Source organism: Toxotes jaculatrix, chromosome 1 (genome assembly GCF_017976425.1).
Source record: "Toxotes jaculatrix isolate fToxJac2 chromosome 1, fToxJac2.pri, whole genome shotgun sequence".
Taxonomy (NCBI): Eukaryota; Metazoa; Chordata; class Actinopteri; family Toxotidae; genus Toxotes; species Toxotes jaculatrix.
Window position 1 is genome coordinate 10,089,560 of NC_054394.1, and position 22,941 is coordinate 10,112,500.

General features: G+C 42.9%; 1 protein-coding gene across 12 annotated transcripts in view; it reads right to left on the reverse strand.

Annotated features, from left to right (window-relative positions):
• The window catches only part of celf6 (CUGBP Elav-like family member 6), a 126,606-nt gene that overhangs the window by 74,320 nt on the left and 29,345 nt on the right, over nucleotides 1-22,941 (reverse strand). The window lies entirely within an intron of this gene.

Consider the following 22,941-nt stretch of genomic DNA (forward strand, 5'->3'; position numbering starts at 1 on the left):
TGTTTCAGTAAGCACAGACTCTTGGCAGTGGTAGAGCCGAAGAACCAGCTACACCCCCTGAATCCTGTATTTTCTATCTGCTGTCTCAAACTTCTCAAACTTTCTTTGCTTGCAAAAGGAATTATTAAAAGGTCCTCCGCAGTGCACCCTAACTCCTCATCGTCACACATGTTGACCAAGGTGATTAGCAAGACAATTTATATCATTTGAGATAATAAATCACTGAGTAATTTGCTCATTTACTTGCCACTGCAACCTCTTAATGATTAGGAAGAAAAGACTTTTGAAGTGATTTTCCAATGTGCAAGTACAGTTTCCACACATATCTGTGCATATATATAATACCACATGCTATATCATAACTGATCTCAGAACAGTGGAAGCTGCACACTTGTCTGTAGCTAGCTACAGCTAGTCACCTGTCAAAGATCCACAATGCGCAGGTCCAGATCCAAACAATGCTGCTCCCCCCTCTGCTTGACAAGCCCCAGCCTTTGTCTACAGGACATGGCCACACCCATGAAAATGACAGAAATGATAGATACAATAAGTGTTAGAAACAGTAGCCTACTGCGGCCACAAGGAACAGTAAATTACAAGATGAATGCAAACCGGCAATATCAGATCCTTTATGGGACAGAGCACTATTCTGAGATGTCGCTTCCACTTTGGTATCATTCTATTTGACATTTATTTTTATTGTTAACTGGTCAAAGATTGCTTGCCTTACTTTTCCTGATGGCATTCTTCTGACTCTTTGGTACTATTGAAAATAATGCAGTGTGGATTAGTTGCAGGACTTGTACATACTTTATTCAGCTGCTGTTCCTTGGCAGCCTAGACACACCTTTACTCACAGAGTTTTTACTGTATATGTTTGAAGCCAAATCTGTCCTAGCTTATTATTCTGTTTAAAGATAACATCTAGAGTAAGAGGGGGAGATTGATACGTTTGCAACGTAGTGGTAGAAGGAGTCAATTTCAGAAAACCTGTCACATTTTCCTTTCTTTTTTTTTCCGCACTTCAACCTACATTATCAACCTACATTTACGCACCCGTTGTAGACATCAGAGTCTTCGACCACAGCAATGATGATATCATCGTCACTTCCTCCAAAATGGTAACCACTGAGCTCCTTTTTCATTTTAGTGAAGAAGTAGTAGTGTGAGGGTGTCGAATCAGGTCAAATCAGACCAAGGACCTCCTGGGGTGATAAGCTCTTGAGACTGAGGTAGCTGAAGACTGCACAAAGGCCAGTGCTGTCCATTTTCTCAGATAGTGCTAACTCGCATTTTTCAATTATCCGAAATAGAAATACCACAAAAGTTATTAACTTAAAACTTTTTGCATAATCACTCAAATAGTTGAACTGCACATGCATGTAATGTGAGCTGTGTAACTCATCTACTTCTCAACCTTAGGCCAACCTTCTATAGAAGGGCTAAGTTATCACATTAAGAAAATGCCAGAGGAGGACTAGGACTTAATCGGTGTCAAGTGCAGCTGGTGCAAATGATATAACTAACCATGACAACCATTTTGCAAAGGAAATGGTTCATAACCTGTCCATGAAAATTACTTTGTGCTCTCGAGGCGTAGTCCAGGATATTTCCACAGGTTAGAGTTAGGGTTAGGTATCCTGTATATGGACCATTCACTGCAGCCTGGGCCTGTACAATGATTATTTTCTGCTCTGACAGGGGAAAACAAGTTGTCCCCTTCACAGACTTTTTAAGATATATATATAAAAAAAAAAAAACCTGAAGAGAACACTATATTTAATTTTTTAAAAATGTATTCTCATTTAAACAAAAACTTGATGATAAAGGGTGATAGTTGATGTTACACAAGACAAAAATAAGAACTTGGTAAAATTAGATAAGATTTTCAATTAAATTGATTTCTAGCATTCCATCAGGGAAAGAACAAATTTAGGAAAACAGGACACACCCAAACCAACCTACATTACCAAATCGCCTTTCACTTTGTATGAAGTACATTTCTGAAAAAGCCTTTGAGGTTTCCAAGAGGGTGTCTAAGGCTAACTCTAAAATCTCATCCCCGCGGGTTGTGTTAGGGTTGGGTAGATTTTGCAGCTAAGCTGAGCTGAGCTGCAGTGATCTCTAAGGCTAGTTGGGCCCTTTCACCACCCTGTCAGACCCTGACGGCCCTTCATGATCAAGGTGACTTATGGGGGAATGTCTGGTACGATGACGTTGCGGTTGGGATCTCATTCCCTGACAGATTACAGTGTTGGACAAGCTGCCACTCGCACCGGTGTGGCTGTGATGGCTCTGATAATTGAAGTGCTCAAAGGTGGATGGGTTGGACAGATGAAACCCAGCCAGCCAATGGATCAATAGTGTAATCGTGAGCTCCAGGTGCTGGAGCTAAATGGGCCAAGTGGACTGGGCCTGAGCAGAAGCAAACGTGACAAAAAGTCACAGGGCTTTTTTGTGTCCACATTCTGTCCTTTTTGTTTTAAATCTATTTGTCACCCACCAAAATTTGCCATTACGGGAGGCAACTGCTCAGCACTAATAAATCCCATCGAGCCACAGGTGCCCCAGGCAATGTATATGATGTACAGAAACTGACAGCAGAAAAATATACCTTTACAAATGATATGACAGTCAATATCTTCTAGCCAGTATGTGGCATTTATAGGAATATTGGTTGGGGTTTCGCATTTAGACTCTGCTATTATTGTTTTATCTCGCTCAGTCCCATTTCACTGATATAACCATCTATTTGACTATCTTCCTCCTGGCAAATAGACAAACAGACTGCTCAGCATTCATTGTGTGGCGGCAAACAGATTTCATAATCGTCACTGGCGTTGCTCACAAGTCAATAGCTATGACTTTATCAGCAGGAAAACACACAGAAGGTTTGTTCATGGACTTAATTGAATAGGAATAGCTGAGCCCCGGCGTCATGCACGCAAAGTCATTTTCATATCGCTCAAATGTCACCAGCCGATGGGGTGACAGGCTGGTCTGGCCACCTGTCAAGCCTCCCTGTGACAAGCACCACCAAAGAAAACAACCTGAGCCCAGCATTAAAAACTGACTTGAGCACAGAAATGAGCATCAGAATCTCTGTATTCTCCTTCTATAAAAGTACTTGTGTTTTTCTTTATGGCACAGAGGAAGCGTTATCAACTCGCATGGTTACAAATGCTTTTAGTCAGATGTTGAACAGGAACAACAGCACCTAACATTCAGCGTAAATGGACAGTGCAGGGCAAACAATACATTGCACACTATAAATATCACTTTACAAACATGTCATTCAATCAGTAGGTGCATTCAGGCAGCACAGCACAGAGAGAGAGAGAGATGAGAAATACTAGCTGTGTGGTTTGCCAAATGGAGGTGTGCATAGGGAGAACAGCCATAAGGATCTGCGGGAATGAGAGGAGAGATGCCTGGGTGTGAGAGAGACAGAGATGATGATTTCTAATCTATGGAGGTCTCTCGAGAGAGGATCAGTCACCAGTAGGAGATGGGCCTAACCAACTAACCGTAGCCCTAACACACACCCCCACCGGTAATTTACATTCATCCACACCATGACTGAGCCTGAATGAAGGTGAAATGCACTACAGTGCGTATGACATGGAGATTTATCCCTGTCTTTAGATGTTAAGAGGATGTTTGGGTGGAAGGACAAAGGATTACATTTAACCTTTTACATTTACCTGATGCTCTTCGCCAGGGCCACCCATCAGAATAAGCTTAAATTGTTATATCACCGACATGACAACCAACCGATAATAAGTACAGTATGTGCAAGGGTCAGAGCCATAGTGGCAGGGCCCTGGGATGACAATATAAAAGAGCTGTGCTAGAAAATGAAATAAAGAGGTAGAGGAAGAAGGAACTGACAGGGTCAGATGAAGATAAATGCCAGATGCTGAAGGCCAGAGTTGTGGTCGAGCTCTACAAGAAGGAAAAGAGAGTATATAAGAGAGAGCAAGAAAGAGTTAAAGAACGAGAGCAATAGAGTGAGTGAGTGAGAAACCATATCCACAGTGGATGGGGAACAATACAGAAGTAAAAAAAAAAAAAGAGAGTGGCAATCCATGGAGGGGGTAAAAAGTTAAAGCAGAAACAGGGAAGTATTGAGAAAGAGAAATAGCCAATTAGCAGGAAGCCAGCAGGTGTGCTTTCTCTCCGGAGCCCCCTCTTACCATACCCCACATCCTTGGTATGGGGTAGGGGGGTGGGCTAATGCTGTGCGGGCCTTAAAGAGCAGGGAGTTGCTATGGCAACCGCCTGGCACGCTCTGTCTCCAGGGAAACAGAAATGTCATAGCTTAAGAGGTCTCACAGAAAGCAAGTGAGGAAGAGAGGAGCGGAGAGAAAGGCAGAAAAAAAGGTACAGGTAAGTGTGGGGAAAGGAAGCGACAGGATCAATGCATTACTTCTTATCTTTGTAGCGAGGCTGTCACATTATCTGCGGAGTTTCTGTACAACCAAATTAATCGCCTGGCATTGCCCTCCAATCCTCCCACTCACCCCTTAACTTAGTTTACAGCCTCAACAGATGACAGTGTAGATGTTGGGTAATTTAGAGACGGTCCCTTAGTCTGAAACCGAAACCCAAGTCGCCCGCACCTGAACACAATACAGTCCATTTCCAGGCCTTTGAGAGCTAATCAACCTTCATTTATTTAATCAAATATTTACTGTCATAAGCAGCCGAGGAGCCTGAGGGTGTGGTGGGAAAGCTAAAGTCTGCATTGGCAGCGTGTGGCGAGGGTGAATGTGACCGGTGTTTGCTGCTGAGCTATGGGCTGACCCTCCAAATCACACATTAGCCAGGGCCGACTAGCTGAAAGCCCATTAACCTGAATGGCCGCTGATTGCTCCACTATTAACACAGTCTGACTCCTCTCCTCCAGGGCTGTATCCACTTACACAGGTGCTTCAGCACCCCTCAAGGTCTTGGCTTAATCAGGGTAAACAAATGTTGTTTCTTTGTCATGGCAGTGCCACTTTGTTTGATGTATGCCACTTATTACAGATGTAGTCACTCCCAGTTTTCTCCCCAAATCTTTTTTTTAATTTATTTACTAATTGTGCCCATCTGGCATAATTGACCTTTTGTGTGTAGCCTGTTGTGATTCAAAAAGGTTGTTTCAGTTTTATTGGAAAGTCACAGAAGAAATGAGAGGTGTATGTGGACGTCTGTTGTATGTGTGTGGGTTTGTGTTAGCGTGAGGACAGTGGGTTCTCGGGGAAAGGAGATGGCCAGCTAAATGGAGCATTTCTCCAGCATGCTGCTGCGTGCCTGAGAGTGTGGCCTGGCCATGCCTAATTTATTTCCTCTTTTGTCGTTGTTGTCTCCATTCCTCGGTTGATTAAACCAACCTCATGCAGCTATGCTCAACAAATAGCCTAATTGAGTACGACCTTGGCAAATGATATATCAGCCCTATCCTCCAAAAACACCACCTGCACCAGACGCCCATCTCCCCAGCCCATCGCTCTGCGGGCCGCCGCACCAAGCACAACAAACATAAGCAAGGGATTCGCCTCCTCAGCCAAAGTCATTTCTTGCACGACCTTTCCCACAAATCACCGCGATGACACAGGGCTGGATGGATCACTGAAATGGGACACATTTGTATCACTTAGACCTTTCATCAGATGCAAGCAGATACTCATCTATTATTCCCCCTTCCATTTGCCACTTTCACCGCAAAGCCTGCACGCGGAGGGCAAAATAAGTGAACAAAACATTCCTATCTCTGCTCCATGCAGCAGCTGCAGCAAGCTTAAGCAGCACAGAATTGGAGGGGGTGGGGGTAGCTGGTAGTTTGTGTTCAAAGGGGCCTGCTGTAGAAGATCTGATGGCTCTCTCAGTGCAGTCTCTGGTGGGATCTCTCATAGGATACAGATGCTGTCTCCACAATGGCTTCATACCTAATGAGTCTGAGCTCCAGCAGGGCTGCACACAAAGCAGCGCTGCCCTCGATTCTCTGTTTGTTTGCCACCGCCAGCCCCACCCTCGTTGTCTCGCTCACTCGCTCACTCAGCACTGAGCGATGTGCCTGCCCACAGCCAGTGTGTGACACTGATGTGTTTCTCAGGAGGGATGCATATCCTGCAGGTAAACACCTGGAGGCTGAAAAATCACCCTCCAAAAGCAGGCAACGGCCTGTGCTGTAGCCAGGGACTGTTAACAAAGTGAGACTCATCCCTCTGCTTGTCTCTGTGCCTGCTTCTGTCTCGACACTGAGGCACTGGACCACAGGATCGGGTTCAGTGTGGTAGGAGAGGATGAGGGGAAAATGCATTAGATGCTCAAATCTGAACGTGTTGTTTTTTGAATTGTTTGTGCATTGAACAGTCAGAAACTTACAGATTTTTAACAAAATGGGGAATTTGTAACCTCAAATTAACAAGGTGTATTGGGAATATTTAAATAAGGGAAGCACCTTGATATGGATGGGAGTGGGGTTTGCTAAATGGGTTGACTCCTCACTCAGAGATTCCCAGTATTTCTGTGACAATAAATAAATTTGCTTGATAGTAAACCCTCAAAAAGCACATGATAAAGCTGTCCATGAGCTGTCTGTGTAAGTATTTCAGCATATGCATGTGTGAATGTGTCCTTATGTGTGCGTTTGTGTGTTAGAGAGAAAGTGCACCCATGCTGTGGTGACCTCTGCTAAAGACATGGAGGGGACAGAGGCTTGGTAAACAGCAAATCCTCCTTCCATGTCCCTCAGAGCTGTGTCGCTTCTGGCCTAGAGGTGGGAGAGGGACGTGTTGATGAAAATAGGTCACACTGCCAATATACAGCCTGAGAGGATGGCAGAGAGGTTACTACGGCAAGGAGAGGAAATGGACAGATGTGTCTGTCTGTCCGTCATCCTCGGCCTGCTGGGAGATTAGAGGAGAGTTATAGGGAAGAACGGGAGAAACAAGAGGATTCTGGTCCACTCTTGCCACTACACAGAGGTCAGATGCTGTTTTGAACACCCCAGCTCTCTGCACTGCTGAAAATTTCAATGACAGCATCCGCAGGCATCCACTTTTAAAATCAAATGGAAAAATCTCACTGGGGGGTAATGCATACTGTAGCTCATTAAAATTTCACTTTAGAGCTCTCTGACGAGCTTCGAGCTCCAAGACAGCATGCCATCGAGGGCATGCGAGAATAAGTCCCTCAAGGCCACTCACACAAGACAAACTGCAGGGGGTGTCTATGTTCTCTGCCATCCGGGCGATTAATACTACTACACACTGCACTGAGGGCTCCATGCAGTCCACGCTCCTCCTGCCATCATAAGGCCTCCTGGAATGAGCCGTCATCATATAGACGCTGGCTGTCCCAAGGCAGAATGGCTTTAATCAAAGCCTGTGAGGAGCCAACAGTCACTGGGGACAAGTTTCATTGAGAGTTAAGTTATAAGAATGAAGGAGCCATGCAATCTCAACTCCTACCAGGTGGGATAGAGGGATTAAACAGTGAAGAAGTGGTGAAGATGGATGGAGAGAAAAGGACGTTTCTACATGCTTTTTCCCATCTTTACCTCGGAGAGCTGTCATGATAGCCGGCCTGACCTGCTTATTTATTGAGAGCTTTCATTCACGGGCTGACTGACTGGGAGCATTTAAACAGACCTGGGCTTCAGCCCCTCGGCATGCCTGTGCTTCCTTTTTAAGCGGGCCCTCCTTCATAACCATCAATCAGTTGATAATTTTATCAAGCACCCCACGTCACTGACAGTCCACACCAGCAGGGCTTCGCCAATACGAGACCCTAATAACATATTCCTTTCACCACTTCCCTGTAAATGTGACAGGGGATTTATTAAAAGAAAAAAAAAAACTTCCCATGGTTAACAATTTACATATGGCCAATATCACAGGACTTCATTAAATAAATAATCTGAGATCACATCTCTTCTCAGATGTTTGTAAATCCAATTATTGCTTTATCAAATTGGATTTCACTGTTATTATTTTTATTTTTCAGGGTGTGGTGCCTAGCTGTAGGATGATGAAATTGGTGCAGTTTAATATCAGCGCCGCTGATAAATGTGTTTGGTTTCATCACTGCAGCTGTAGACAGTCCAAAGGGCAAGCACAATGCTCTGGAGCATGGGCCACTGCTGGGACGACTTCTGCGTTAATCATATTACAGCGCAGCTCCAAGGTGTGCAGAGGACATTTGCACACAAGGAAATGTGTGTAGGACAAAACTGATAGGTGAGGCAGCACCCCAAGCCACCGCAGGGATGCTAGCTTACAGTGCTGCACAGACAGGATAGTTGTGTTCACTGTTTAAAGACGCAGAGAGACTATAAGTTTCTACAGGGAGCGTAATTTGCTGTGAAGCGTCAAATAGACAACAAAGAATGCAACATGAAACTGCCTCTGATGCATATCCTTGAACTCTACAGAAAGAGATGGCATCTTTACTGAACAAACAGATCCCACATCTTTGTCTCTCATGTCCTCTGATCTCTTCTCTTTGCACTACCATCTACATGTTTTCAAAATAGAAACAAAGGAAATAGAAAAGGAAGGATTCTCCATGGGGCCAGTCTGATAAAACAGTTCTTTGCAAGGTTTCCCCTGGAAGCAGGGAGAGTGTGTTAGTCCCCAGAGTTCCTGTGTCCACTCTGAATGACACTCCAGCAGCCTTGCTCCCTGGGGAGGCACTTTTCACAAGGCGCAGGAAACAGAAAGAAGAAAAAAAATTACACAAGAAAAGTAAAAACACTTTCCTGCTTTCTTCTCTTCTCTCATCTTTGATGCTCCTCTAGTACAAACCTGGGTTTTCTCTTTCTCTTTGTAGAACCATGCAAATGAAAACATGTGAGGAGAAGCAGAGAAAAATGAGGCGCCCTAAAGTGGAAAGAGAAGGTGGGGAGTGAACAGGGAGCACTGGGGCTGTTTTCATACAAACAGGTAAGCCAGAGAGAGGGATGTGGAACATCTTGTTAATGTGCTGCCTACTGTACAACCTTGCCCTAATACTTAAAATTCCCCAAAGTGTGGAAGTGTGCATTTTGTGTGCATGCATGCACACAAAACACAAGTCTTGCATACATATGAATGCGTGAGAGGGACCTATGTAGTGACCCATGCTGACCTATGAATGAAAAAACTGAACATCAAATGGATGGGAGTGGTAGCAACTAATAAGCTTGTCATCTCAAAGTCCCTGAGAGTGAAGGCTGTGGGCAAGAGGACACGCAGCAAATAGACTTGGAGCATGGTGGGTACTTGCGGGCTAATTGGCTAGAAATGCTAACAGCTCTCAACTGTTGACTCTCACCACAGTATGTTCTGTCCCCAGACTGTGGAAAACATGGATTCTATGAAACATCATTATCAAAAAAACAAGATAGAAATTAGATAATTCAGGAGAGAATAGGGCTGTAACTCCCTAATGTCTTCTTTTTTCAGTTTATCTAAACCCTTCCTCTCTGCATGTATCTGTTGATGATCATTTTACTGTTTACTCCTTTGAACACAAAAAGCCGAGTTCTGCTAATGTAGAGCTGAACGACTCCAAATCAGGAGGGATCCAGTGCATCGGCCCAGGAGCTTGATAGGCTAGTCAGCTTCAGGATGGATAGACCACGAAAACAGTGTTATAGAGGTTTTAGGTTGGGAAGATATATAGAAATATATACAAGTGTGTCAAACATCTTGGGCAATTTGATTTGCCTTGAGTAGTTTTGACGACTTCTTCTTTCACTTTGCGGCAGACTAGGCACAGGAGCAGTGCTGCCTCCTGCTGGTTAAAAATGATAACGCTTTTGGTCTTTGCAAATGGAAATGATTGCACGTTTCATATAGAGTGGGGAAGTGAGATCCAATAACAAGTGGTCATTCGAGACAGATGTGGGGATGCATTCTAATGCCAGGTGTGAACAGAGCTGTCCACTTGTGAACAAATCACCTCAGACTCATGTTAATGCCCGGTCTGACTTCCAGACTACAAGTACACACAAGACAAAGCAGTAAAATGAAACATAAAAATATTGCAGAAATGGCTCCTATTTCATTCTTGGATTCTTGTTCTTGGATTATTAAAGCATTACCAAATTTAAAGATTACTGTTACTGTAATTACTACTGTTATCATTATTGTTTACTGTTGCTTCCATTGTCCAGTGTGTTTGAGCCCCCGAAAAAGCGCTATGATGTGTTATTATTATTATTATTATTAAAATTGTTGACAGCTAATTTCAAAAGTTAATATAAAAGAAATCATTGCAAAACAAGAATTAATTATGCTGTGCAGCTGACAGGCATAAATATAGACTTGTTAAAGTGCTAGCACTTTACCAATAACCAAACAGGCAGCAGCTTTATGCCATCTCCTGAGACCTGAGGGTGTTTATCATATAGGCAATCCGATCTATGTGTGTCTCCTGCCTTGGGGAGGGAGATGTGAAAATGGGGGTTGGGGGCAAAACTGGTGGTGGAAAACAACAGGGGAACCAGCCAGAGGTCCATATTGTATAGCTCACAGCTGCCTCTACTCCCAGGCCCTCCTCCATGTCTTCCTCCTGCCTGCCTGCCAGACATCCATACAGCTCAGAGGCCATATACAAAGAGAAGCTTACAATCTTATCTGTGTCCTCTGCCTTTCCTGTGCCCAGTCCACCACCATCTATTTATTTATCCCAATCCTGAAAATAAAGAGGGAAATGAAAACACACCTTTTTCATTATTTTTTTCTTCATTCAAGTGCTTTCCAGCTGACTAAAATTCATATTTATGCTAATATGCAGCACCTCTTTCCGCCTCAGCCTCGCATGGGAGATGGGAGCCAGGCTAGAATTAATGACATTGCATCGGCGGTAATGTTTGCCGCGTTTCATTAGCTGGTATATCTTTAATTTCCAATAAACACAGTAATTAGGGGAGGTATCCGCGGAGACGGGCCCTGGCAGGCTGCTGCCGTGGTAACAGCTGTAACCGAATCTGCACAAAGGTAACAGCAGTCAAGGAGGACTTTCAGCTTAACCAAATCCTGCCTCGCAGTGGGAAGGGCCTCGATTCAATTATATGAAAATGAAGCCCACCACAGATATCAGCCAGGCCGTTCACAGAAAAGTGAGGGGAAGGAAAAAAAAAAAACATATGCAAGAGGATCTTCAGACAGACCCGTCTAGATGTGTGTGTACAATACACATATATCTATATATCTATATCTATCCATTTATCTCTGTATACGCCCACACACATATATATGTATGTGTGTATGTATATAAACATTGAAATGAAATAGATTAACACATCAAAGCTGGATTTGTTTTTTCATGTATAAAAATCAAACACTGACATAAATGTACACTTTCATTTGATTTTTTTTTTTTTTAAATCCCATTTCAGAGCAGGATCTTCCTTTGCTTCAGCTTTCAAAAGCCTACTCTTTCAAAGAGCACTTAAGAAGGAGGAGAAAACATTCACAGAATGTTCCAAAAATCAGCCCCTTACATATTATGCAGGCTCTTGTTCACTGTGAGCACAAAGGGCAGGCGAATGGATTAATCCTACACATTATAGTCAAAGGACTAGTCAGACTCATGTACAGAGAGGCAATTTACCATCCTGACCTTTCAATCTTTAAAACATTCCGCATATCCCTCCCCTCCCCCTACACACATACTTTTGAATGCTCTCCTCCAACGCAAGTGCCATAATCATCTAAGGATTTCTTCATCTCAACATGACTTGATGAACAGAGTGAGATAAAAATCGGGGGGGAGGGGGGGGGGGGGGTTGCGCAAAAGAACATCAGAAAGAATAAAGGGAGGGACTAGATAGGAGAGTGATACAACGATACAACGATAGAGACAAAGAAGTGAAAATTTCTCCCTGAGAAAGGATACGGGCCAGGTAACCGAGTGGCTGTGCTGCAAAAGGAGAGGGGAGCTGTAATGGAAGCTGACACTGCCTGCATTCCCAGTTCTGACCTCCCAGTCAGAGTGTCCTCTTTATTTAGACACAAACAAATAGTGACCACAAAGAGCTAATAGGCTGTGCTAGGTACTCAAACTCAGTCATCCCAGTGTAAGGAGGACTGCAGAACACGAACTGAATTACACAGCAGCTTGCAGTGTAGATCATTTAAAACCTGTATTTAGATTTGAAGGTTAAAATGCTGAATAGTGATTCCCTTGTGACAATACACTTTATCAAATGTGCTGATTTTGACACTCTTTTTTTGTACTGACAGTAAGAACAATTTTTGAATAATCCCAGCCCGTCCTTGAAATCTTAATTACATAACACAAATTTCCAAGAACGAAAGGTTTTTCTCTGTATCTCTGTTATTTTTTTTTCACTCGCCTGCTTTCTTTTCATCACACTGCAGCCACTTCTGTGTTGGACAATTGCTTTTACTTGCAATATTTGACATCTACTTGTCAGTTCTTGTGCCATCTCTACCTTTATTCCTCAGATCCCATCCCTCCCCTATTCTGTTCCATCTCCAAGGGCTGTATGCCTCACCAGTACACCAGATCAGACAGAGGCTGTGGAAAGGTCATAGCTCACTGGTGGGTCCCTGGCTGTCAGCCTCTCCTGCTGCCCTCCATAGGATCTGGTTATGGGGGGGCCCAGAGCAGCCTTACTTCCCAGTAGGCGTCATGAAGCCCCGAGCCCAGTCTGGTCTCCCTGCATGCGGAATCCATAATGTCAGACATCTCCATATCCCCAGTAATCACCAGATCAACTTGGGACTGTGTGCCGGGCTGTGATTAGCGACAGTGGCTTACCAGTCCTGTTCAGACTTCGCACAGGAGAACAATAAGAGTTGACGTCTCCATCTGCTGCCATGAATTACTGCCGCTTACCCACCTTCACTCCCCTCGCAGAGAGAGATTCACAAGGAAGAGAAGAAGAGCTCACTCACTTTGGAAAAGCTCGCACCCTAAGTCAGAAAGCAGCGGGCTCAAGCTGTGCCTTTTCACCCTCCCATCTCAGTTGATCTTTGGGTGAGCATATGGCCTGAGAGTCGAGAAAGTGCAGCGTCTCGGCAGGCTGGATTAGGGATGGAGTAACAGGCTGCGAGGGAGTGGTGATGGGCACTTTGGCTGGAGCACGCCGTAATCTACCCAGCAAGGCAGAGCACAGATGCTGGGCCAGGCAGGGAGGCGCACTCCTCGTTAAGGGTCCATTACAGAAAAGTCCTCGTTAAAGAAACACCACTGGGAGGAGAGACCGTCCGATAGATGAGCATGAACAGAGAGGAGAAGATTTAATTAAATAATTAATTAATTGCCCCACCATTTTCAGTGTGATCATGTCTCCATTTCCCTCATTAAAGATACAGCAACCTGGGTGGGAGGACCAGCTTAAATCCAAACTCATAAACCCGTTTTCCCAAAAACCTGTCTGATTTTTCATTTCTGTTGCAAATTCTTCCACAGCCTTAGTCTCTTCCCACCTTTTGTTCGACTGAATTCTGTCTACCTTTTCTGTCTGCCCGTCTCCTGACAGGCCTATTTAAAAAAAAATGCTTTTGGTTAGCAAAGCAAGGAGAGGTGGTGAGGTAAGGGAGGGAGAAAGGCCTGAGGAATTCTGCTCAATTGTGCACTGGGGAGGATGTTAACATGGGGCCCTGGAACCCCTGCCAAAATGAGTTAGCCTTACTTGATGTTTCAGTGTTGATTAAGAGACAGGGATGGGAATAGGTTTCAGCTCTGCTTAGTAAAGGAGCAGCAGGTGCAGGTTGGGACAAGCCAAAGTGATGACGGTGTTGACTAGCGTCAGTCTGCACACTGCAAAAAGTGAAAAACAAGTGATCCAGCACAGCAACTATGTCATTGTTGTCCTAGGAGCAAAAAGCACAATAATTTTCATTCTTTTTAAAATTTTTTACAAATCAAGTTTTTATATATTGGTCAAGTTTAATTATTAAGCAATATATACTATAATTAATAAAAGTTGAAAGTTGTTTTACTATGAAAATTTAATCTTAATTTAGTATGTAGATGGGTTTTGTCACATCACATGACTTCAGAACCTTGTTGCTCTACATTTCTCTTTAGATCAGTTTGCAATAACTATTGTAAATAGATATATTTATATCTAAATAATTTTATAACAACAAGACCTGAATTTTGACATTAATTAAAATAACTGCTGTAGAATTGGAGCCTCTATGTATTTTACGACCTAACAACCCTCTATGCAACCCAAACACCTCCCTTTTGCACAGCTGTCTGGTCTATGGAAGAGATGAATGTGGTTACAGTGAGCAAACAGCCTAGTTCCCAACAAACTCATTATTAACTTATGTGAATAAATGAAGTAAGTCTACAGAACCATTTTAAACTTCCTTAAAGAAAAATATTCAGTCAGTGCAAAAAGAAAGTTTAACTTGATTCCAATGTAATATTCAGTCTGAGGAGGATCAGTGTTTCTCTTTTTGGATTGAATAAAAACCCTTGAACCAACTGAAGCAGTTGCATTGGAAGTTTAAAGTTATGTCAGCCTACAATCCAATTAGCCGACTCACTTTTAACAACAATAAGATTCAATAATCAAATGCAATTCAATAACATTTCATTTAGACATTTTCTGCAGTGTGGAAGCAAGAGGCGATTCTCCAGAGAAGCACGTAGGCTGAACTGATGTAAGGAAGATTTTTCCTCTCCCTCTTTTTCACTGTAACAACCTCCCTAAGCATTTCATAGCTGCATATGCTGCTGCTTAAAGCACCGCTGAGATTTATGCCGTTGTCAGCTCACAAGGGTGCAATCACGAATAAAGATCCCATAAACCCCTCTGATGTGTCCACAGGTACAGCAGTACTAGGTTATTGCTGATGGTGGATAAAAACCACGTAACTGTGAGTTTGGTATTTTTTCTTTTCCTTATTTGAAGTGAAAGCTTACATAGTTATGTTTTGAGTGAGTTTCATGACCCGTAGACGTTTGAATCCTGTTTAAACCCCATGGCACAATTTTACAATTACTTTGACGTCAACAACAAAGCAAATTTAGCTCTTCCCTCCTTCATCCAACAACAGCACTATGCAAGCTGAGAACGAAGGTGGGACAGAGGAGAGAACGAAGCCATAAAGATTGTAGACTGTCAGAGAAAGAAAAAGAGATTAGGATGGATGGGAAAACATGCATGTCACGTCAAAGCTTTAGGCCCCTTTGTTTTAATCCTAAGTAATGCTGATTTCCTCTGGGTTGCTGAGGTTGCCAATAGTGCTAGTGTGTGTGTGTGTGTCAGTGTATGTGTGTATACAGTATGTGTGTATGTAGGTGTGTTTAGATTGTTTGTCCACTCGTGAAGTCCAACCAGGTTGGCATCTGATGCATTGTGTATTTTTACTATGTGAGTCTGCATGAATGTGTGTGAGTAACACTTGGACCCCACAGATTATCCACTGTGTCCTGTGTGCGTGTGTTTGTGTATGTGTGTGTGTGCCCACCTGGCTATCTCTCAATGGGTTACATAAGTATGTGCGAACCCTTCAGGGGACTCCCTAGCTCTGGGTCCAGCTGGCACAGGGCTCCCCTCTCCTAGCTTTGCCTTTCAACTCCATCAAACAATGGACTTTATTTATCTCCTCCTTCACCTGTACAAAAACAGTTCTTTTTTTTTGTTTTCTTCATTTTAATTGATTTATTTGTTCTCCAGATAGTCTTAACTGGGGTGACTAACAGGGCTTAGCTGATACAAGCCCACATCACCGCTGAGACAATCCACTTTTTCATTCAGTATTTTCATGGTGAGGTGGTCTGTTGTTACGGCTGGCTAGATAGTATCTACTCAGTCCTGCCTGGCTCACGTAAATGGTCAAAACTGTACCGTCAAAGAAAAAATAAAAATAAGAAAATACCTGTAACTGTCCATGCGCCTGTTCAGTTTGATGACTGATGGGAAAAGTATCTGCATGAAGGCCAAGGTGTGAGAGGTGTCTCAGTCCTGTCTGTATGAGATTGCAGAGCAGTAATCAAAGAGGTGGCACAGTGTCATCGCCATCCTCAGGCAGTTTTTTTCCCCCTCCCAGGGACAGACAAGACCAATTGGGCAAAGCTATGGATGTCTTGGGCTGAGCTGAGGTTGCACTGCAAACACCCCCTCCAAACCCCCCTCTGGGCTTCTCGAGGGCCGTCTATCCCACTCCATCGCATCACCGTAGCGACAGCTCTCCCTCGCCTTCCCATCAATCCCCTGGCCAGTCGCAGCTTCGTGATCCCACTGCCAGTCGGCAGCTGCCCAACAACGCCAGGCCTGACAATCGCTTACCCTGCCGCCTTCAAGTCTGTCAACTCTGGGCCTGTCAAATTACTGTCAGCGTAAACAGTGGGTGAGGGAGGGAGGGAGGGGGAGAAAGGGGAGAAAGAGATGAGGAAGGGGTGAAAGTGGATGGGGAAAGAGTGGAGAGAGTAGGGTGGGGCATGTTGGGTGCGATGAGATGGGGAGAGTGTCATACACAATCACATATATGCGCGCACACACACACACACACACAACTCTGACATATATATCACTCTCACCCCATCTTCTTCTGATGCTGGCACTCACTCACTCCCATCAATGTCCCCCTCCTCTCTCTTTTCCCCATCTTTCTTTCAGGTAATTCCCTCGGTCACATCAGTCCTACTCATCTCTGTGCTTTTCCTCCCCCTCCACCACCCCGCCCACCCCACCCATTCCTCCCTCTGCCCCTCCACCACACATGTTCCATCTCTATCCCCCAGTCTCAAAGCACCAGCTCAACATTGCTTTGATTCAAAAAAAGAGGGAAAAAAAGAAAAAAAAAAGAAGACGAAAAAGGAAAAAGTAATGGGCAGAAAAATGAAATGACTTTCTGGGCCCTCACGTAAAAGCGTGGCTCGCTCCTCGAGACAGGCAATATTCCCTCAATTATTGCCACTCACAGAACCCTCTTCGCCAGTGGATGAAGTTTTAATTCCGGGCCTCCAATAAAATGGATGCCCTAGATATAATGTGGAAATAACTCCTCAATGTTTCAGGATTTGCATGACAGTATACTGTACATGCGAGTGCTACACACACGCGCCGCATAGCCCTCACACACTATAAGTGAGGAGGAGGTGATGTGGAAGCTTCATATTGATCCAACACTGGCCACGGGTTCTCAGCTGTGAACTACGACCTGCTTTTGTCCTTATAACTGGAGTCTATTAATTCTCAGTCATTTACATATTCAGCACCACCTCTGTTTAAGACTGTGGTCTGGACATACATGAGCCAATACAGTATATCAATAAGGCCGTGATCAATCGTGCAGCTACTTTCTAGATTGTTATCCATCTATCAATAAGAAATGCTTATAACCAGCTATTTTAACACTACACACAATTCGTTTCGACTGTCTTTTCTGTTTTTAGTTTGAATGATGGCAGCATAAAGGGAAAAGGTTGGGAATTTATTTATTAAACTTATAGAGGAGTTAAAGTTTTATTGTAATGGATGAATTGGATAAATTCTAGTTCTCGTACTGTTGTAGTTTTGCTTCTTGTTCTACTTAAATGTTCTATTGTTTCTCACTCGAGGTTTCTCTAGCACTAGTTCAATTGTCAAAGAGAATTTAACTGTCTAAGCTGCCTGATACCACTCGGGAGAAGCCTGAACATTTTAATTTAATTTAATTTATTTGTTTATCGGGCGGCAGGGTGGTGCAGCGGTTAACGCTGTTGCCTCGTGGCAAGAAGGTTCGGGGCTGTGTGGAGTTTGTATGTTCTAGTGGTGCTTGCGTGGGTTTCCTGTGTCAGTTTCCTCTGGGTGCTCCAGCTTCCTCCCACAATCCAAAGACTGCAGGTTAGGTTAATTTGCGATTCTGAATTGCCTATATGTGTGAATTTGAGCGTGGAGGATTGTTTGTCTCTATATGTCAGCCCTGTAATAGTCTGCCAACTTGTTCAGGGTGTACCCCACCTCAAGCCCAATGTCAGCTGGGATTGGCTCCGAAGAAAGAACTGCAGTACCTTACACTCTTATGTCAATAAACAGTTTTTTCATTAATAGGCCTGCTATCTCTTGCCTTATTTTTTATTTACTTCAGTGATTAGATAAGTTTCATGCTCCAAGTGATGCCACTACTGCAAATAGTATTGTATTTAAACAGTAGAACTGAAAAATCCCTGTTATAATCCATTTGACATGCCAGAACAAAAAAAAAAATTGTAGAGATAGCTTTGATGATGCTGGACACATCCTGACCACGACTGCTTCACTGAGTAATCTTGGAATCTGTGCAGCATCTTACCTGTGTACTGTAAAGAAAACCATTTAGGTTAATAAGGCTGCCATAAGATCTCAATGCCACATCAGAAGATTTAAATAATGAATGAAGTTACTGCTGCTGTGCTACATTCCACATTTGTTTTGTAAGTGTGAGACAGTGTTTGCAAGATGATGTTTCAAGCCGGAAGTGTGAGAATTAGCGATGCTCTGATACTGTAGGAGGCAGAGATGAGCTCCAGTAGGGTGTGATTTTGATGTCAGGAGGCAGAGCTCAGCTCCAGTGGGCCAATTTAACCCGAGATACTAGTTGTAGTTCTGGTTGTATTTCTGGTACTTTGACTTCTTGCTTTCTTTGTAGTTCTAGTACTAGTTATGTTATAGTTATATTTAAAGCTATCAATTTAGTTTTATTTCAATTTAGTTCTAGCTCAAGTTCTAGTTTTAGGTCTAGATCTAGTTGTAGTGTGTAATGCTATGTAGTGTTTCCTCCTCTCATAATGATCGTATTTACAGTTGAACTCCGTATTTACTAGATATAAAACCAAACAGCAGGTTTGGTTTTATATCTAGGTCTAGTTCTAGGTATAGTTTTTTTATTTTCAGTTCCAGTTTTAAGTCTAGTTTAAGCTTTAGGTGTAGTTTTATTTTTAGCTCTCGTAGTAATTATATTTCCATTTAGTTTTAACTCTAATGATAGCTGAAGTTGTAGTTTTAGTTCTAGATCTCAGGTTTATCTCGTTATATTTGAAGTTAAAACTCCAGCTTTAGTAGCAATTCTCATCTCCACTTCTACTTCTTGTATTATTTCTGCTTCTAGTTTTAATTCTGCTTATATTTGTTTTTAATTCTAGTGTTAGTTGTGTTTATGTTTCACACTCCCATTCTATTTTCATCTCCATCTCTGTTTTCACCACCAGTTGTAATTGTAGTTTGGGTTCTAGCTCTCGTTGTAATTTTTATTTTAGCTTTCATAGTAATTATATCCCCAGTTCTTGTTCCAGTTTTTGGTCCTAGTACTAGTTCTAGTTAGATGTGTAGTTCTCATATTAGTTCTGATTTTAGTTGTCGTTATGTTTCTAGCTCTTACTTCTTGTAATAGTTACACCGTGATTTGAGCTCTTGCAGTTTTATAGCTATAGCTATAGTTCTAATCCTCGCTATACTTATGGTTTTAATTTCAGCTCTCGTAGTAGATATATTTCCAGTTTTAGTTGTAGCTACAACAAAGTTTAGCCTCTTTAGTCTGTCGGACCGCGTTTGACTTTGTGTTGAGACGCTGAACTAATTTGCCATAGCGACTAACCTCAGGCACTGAGGTTTCTGATTGGTCAAGGGAGGGGAGTGGCCCCACTGTGTATAGATGAGTGCTCAGATAATTGGTTGAGAGAATTGGGAGTCGTCAGCGGCCACTCTAACAGAAATGGGTCTAGCCAGCTGAGCTCCCAGCTCCTTAAGTGCCATTTTAACACAGTCATTCCCCCCGCCTTTTAATTGCAATCAGACTTCGAGGGCATAGACATGGCCCTGGTCTTCCATCATAAACTGATGCACACGAGCAAACATACACGTTCAGGAAAAAAAAAAATGTGTCAGACCTATACTGATGAGCCACACAAGACAAACACACTCACGCTGACAAGAGAACAGAAATCTTTCAGATCCTCACTGCTGACACACCAGAGGGAATAAACATGGCAGAATTCAGCTTTCTCTCTGACTCAGAGAGAGAGAGAGAGAGAGAGAGAGAGAGAGAGAGAGAGAGAGAGAGAGAGAGAGAGCGAGCAGGAGAGAGAGCGGCTTTGTCTTGGGTGTAGCTGTGTGGCTGTGGGAATCGATAGGTTTAACCAGCAGGGGCTTGGGTCTGTGGAGCAGGAAGAGACACAGGCAGGAGGTTAGGGCTGGGCAAAACAGCCTGGAAATGCTTTATCACCACTACCAGCAAGGCACTGTCTCCCATCCTGGGCACAAGGAGCTTAGGGGCTTGAGAGACTGCATGTATGTGTGTCTGTGTGTATCTCTGTGCCGTACAGGGATAGGCCTATGTCTGTCTGAATGCATGAACTGTGCGTGACAAATAGTACATTATCATCCAGGGTGTTTCACTCGCATGCTGATATCGTTTGATTCAACCTGGCATCTGTGAAAAACCTCAGGAAAGCCCATTGCTGTTGTTTCTGTTTCGCCCTCCCCTACCTGACCAGGTTCAGATGGAGCTATCAGAAAGAAATGAATCTGAACTGTCTGCAGGAGGAGAGAAGATAAAAGGCGAAGGGAAGCCAGGTGAAAACTGTAATATCAGGAAAGGTGTGCTGCTTCTCCATGCTGACAATAACCCAAAGACCAGAAAGTGCTATTATTCTCCTTTCTGTCTTTCCCCACTATTTGGATCAAAGAACAATGTTGCTAGAGAAGAGACAAAAGGAATTTGAGGCAAGCTGACATGCAGAGAAAGGTGGATAAGATGTCTACGGAGGAGAAAAGAGGAAAAGACAGTAGAGTTGGGGAAGTGAGAAGAGGCTGATGCAACATGCTGACCTGTCACACTTCAGACTGGTGACAATGACATCACCCACCTCGGGGCGAAGGGGGGCTGCTGGGTACAAATGCACTGTTGCCACTGCAGTGGGGCTGAAGTTGTTGCACCAGAACAGTGCATAGTGAGTTTAAGTTCAACAAGGAGATCACCACATATTAAAGAAACTCAAGATGACATATTAATCCCATGTGAGTTATTTATCTCAAATACAGACAGTTTTGGTCTCTGGCAATTTCATTCATTAAGCCAGTCAAGTCATACAGTAATTGAGCTGAATAAGTTGGCCTAATGTCTTAGTCGTCCAAACAAACAGTGCTGTCATAATTTGTTTTTAATCGGATTGCATTGTTTTGGCTGATAAAATATGCTAACTTGCATTATTATGAGTAATGAGAGGAGCGGACCTTACTGAGCAGCGCTCCTCTCACCAAACAGCAAAAGAGACTGATTGTGTTTATACAGTAGATGCAAATCAGCCCGTCTTACTGTTTATTGATTTAGAGGACACCATCTGAAGTGGATGTTGGCGTCTTTTGGTGTGATTTTTTACCTTTCACCTGAATTAGACTAGTTCTGTACTGTGATCCCCGTGCTTTAATTAAAATGCGCTCTTCAGCTCAATATTTGGATTAGTTGAGGTTTAAGCGCAGACTGTGAAATTTAATTTGATGATATTTTCAGCTATAACAAATGAACAGGTAAACAACTTAAGACCTTTAATATAATCCTTTCTACTTACAAGTGGTGTTCGGGTTGTTAAAAATACCTTCAAAAAAAGCGTTCATTGTATGTGTGCAATGTGTGCATTCTCTGGTGTGTAGTATACATCAGTGTGCTATACTGAGTGAATCCATATTGTTGTTGTTCGCTGAATTTCTGTATATAGTCTGGAAAATGGGTCCAGTGACACTTGGAGAACTAGGCAATTCTAATATGTATTCAGTCAACCACGACCTAGCAACTTTACCACATTGTGTTTTCAAGAATGTTTCTGAATCTGTTGCATTTATTTATAAAATTTCAAATATACCATGTACTTAATGCTTATTCTAATTATGCTGGGAAAGACAAGTATTATCACAAACGTTATCCTCAAAAAACCACCCAAAATATAGCTGGGATATGGAAACACTAGCGGCAAAGCTGGGTCAAGTAAACACTTCATCCAATTTGCCGTCTGTGTTGCGGTCTGTGTAATTTCTATTTACATGGTAATAGTCTGTCAATTCATGTTTGCAGAGGTATTCGGGATGGGGATATGAAGGTGCATGAAAACAGCTTATCCTGAATAAAACCTAAATCAGGAAATGAGCTTTTCTTAACTATAACATTTCAAAAACATAAACTGCATGTAAATGCACATTCTCAGTCTCAGTCTGTTGTTTCACTTTTCCAAATCAGTCCATGCTGTGCTGGAAACAACTACACAGTTGCCTAAATGAGTGCAAATCAACAAGTGTCTGAGCTGTCAAACCTGCCTGAAAACACTGGGAGCCTGCTCAAACCCTGACACGAATGACTTAAACAGTCTGCACTCTGCACTAATTTTCCTATTTAACTCTGTGGGTAAAATGATACACAGGATCAACTGCCAAGTGTTGTTCCTGCCTGTCTTAAAATGGCACAAGGTATGAAACTAGACTCACAGATGTGTGAAAAAAACATGTCCCCTTTTTTCATAATCTGCATGAGCATGGTGATTTGAAAATGGTTTAAAGATTTGGATCCATCCAAAGAATTTTGGCACTAAAGTACATGTGCTGCACAGTCAGGGGGTGTTTTTGTACAGCTGCTCCAATTCAGGGCTAATCCAACAAGTGTTAGCATCGCAAAAACTGTAAACCGCACATAAGTGCAAACTCTATATTCCTGCTCATACACACAAGCTCTGAAAGTAATAGATTGCATGTGCAGGGATTACAATCATTTGACCACAAACAGCCTGTCAGTCATTGATTTTGTATTGTTCTTTGAAGAAATACATCAGTTGAAAAATGTAACACCTACAGCACTTCACAAAGCCAAATGAAATGCTGAACAATGTAAATGTGAGGAAATCCAGACACTCCAAAAATAAGGATGACCTGTTTTGAAGCAAAAATATAATTCTATTCCACAGCACAAAGCTGGCAGCATCATTAATAAGACTTAGTTGAGAAACTCTCAAATAGGCACCTTTTAGTGT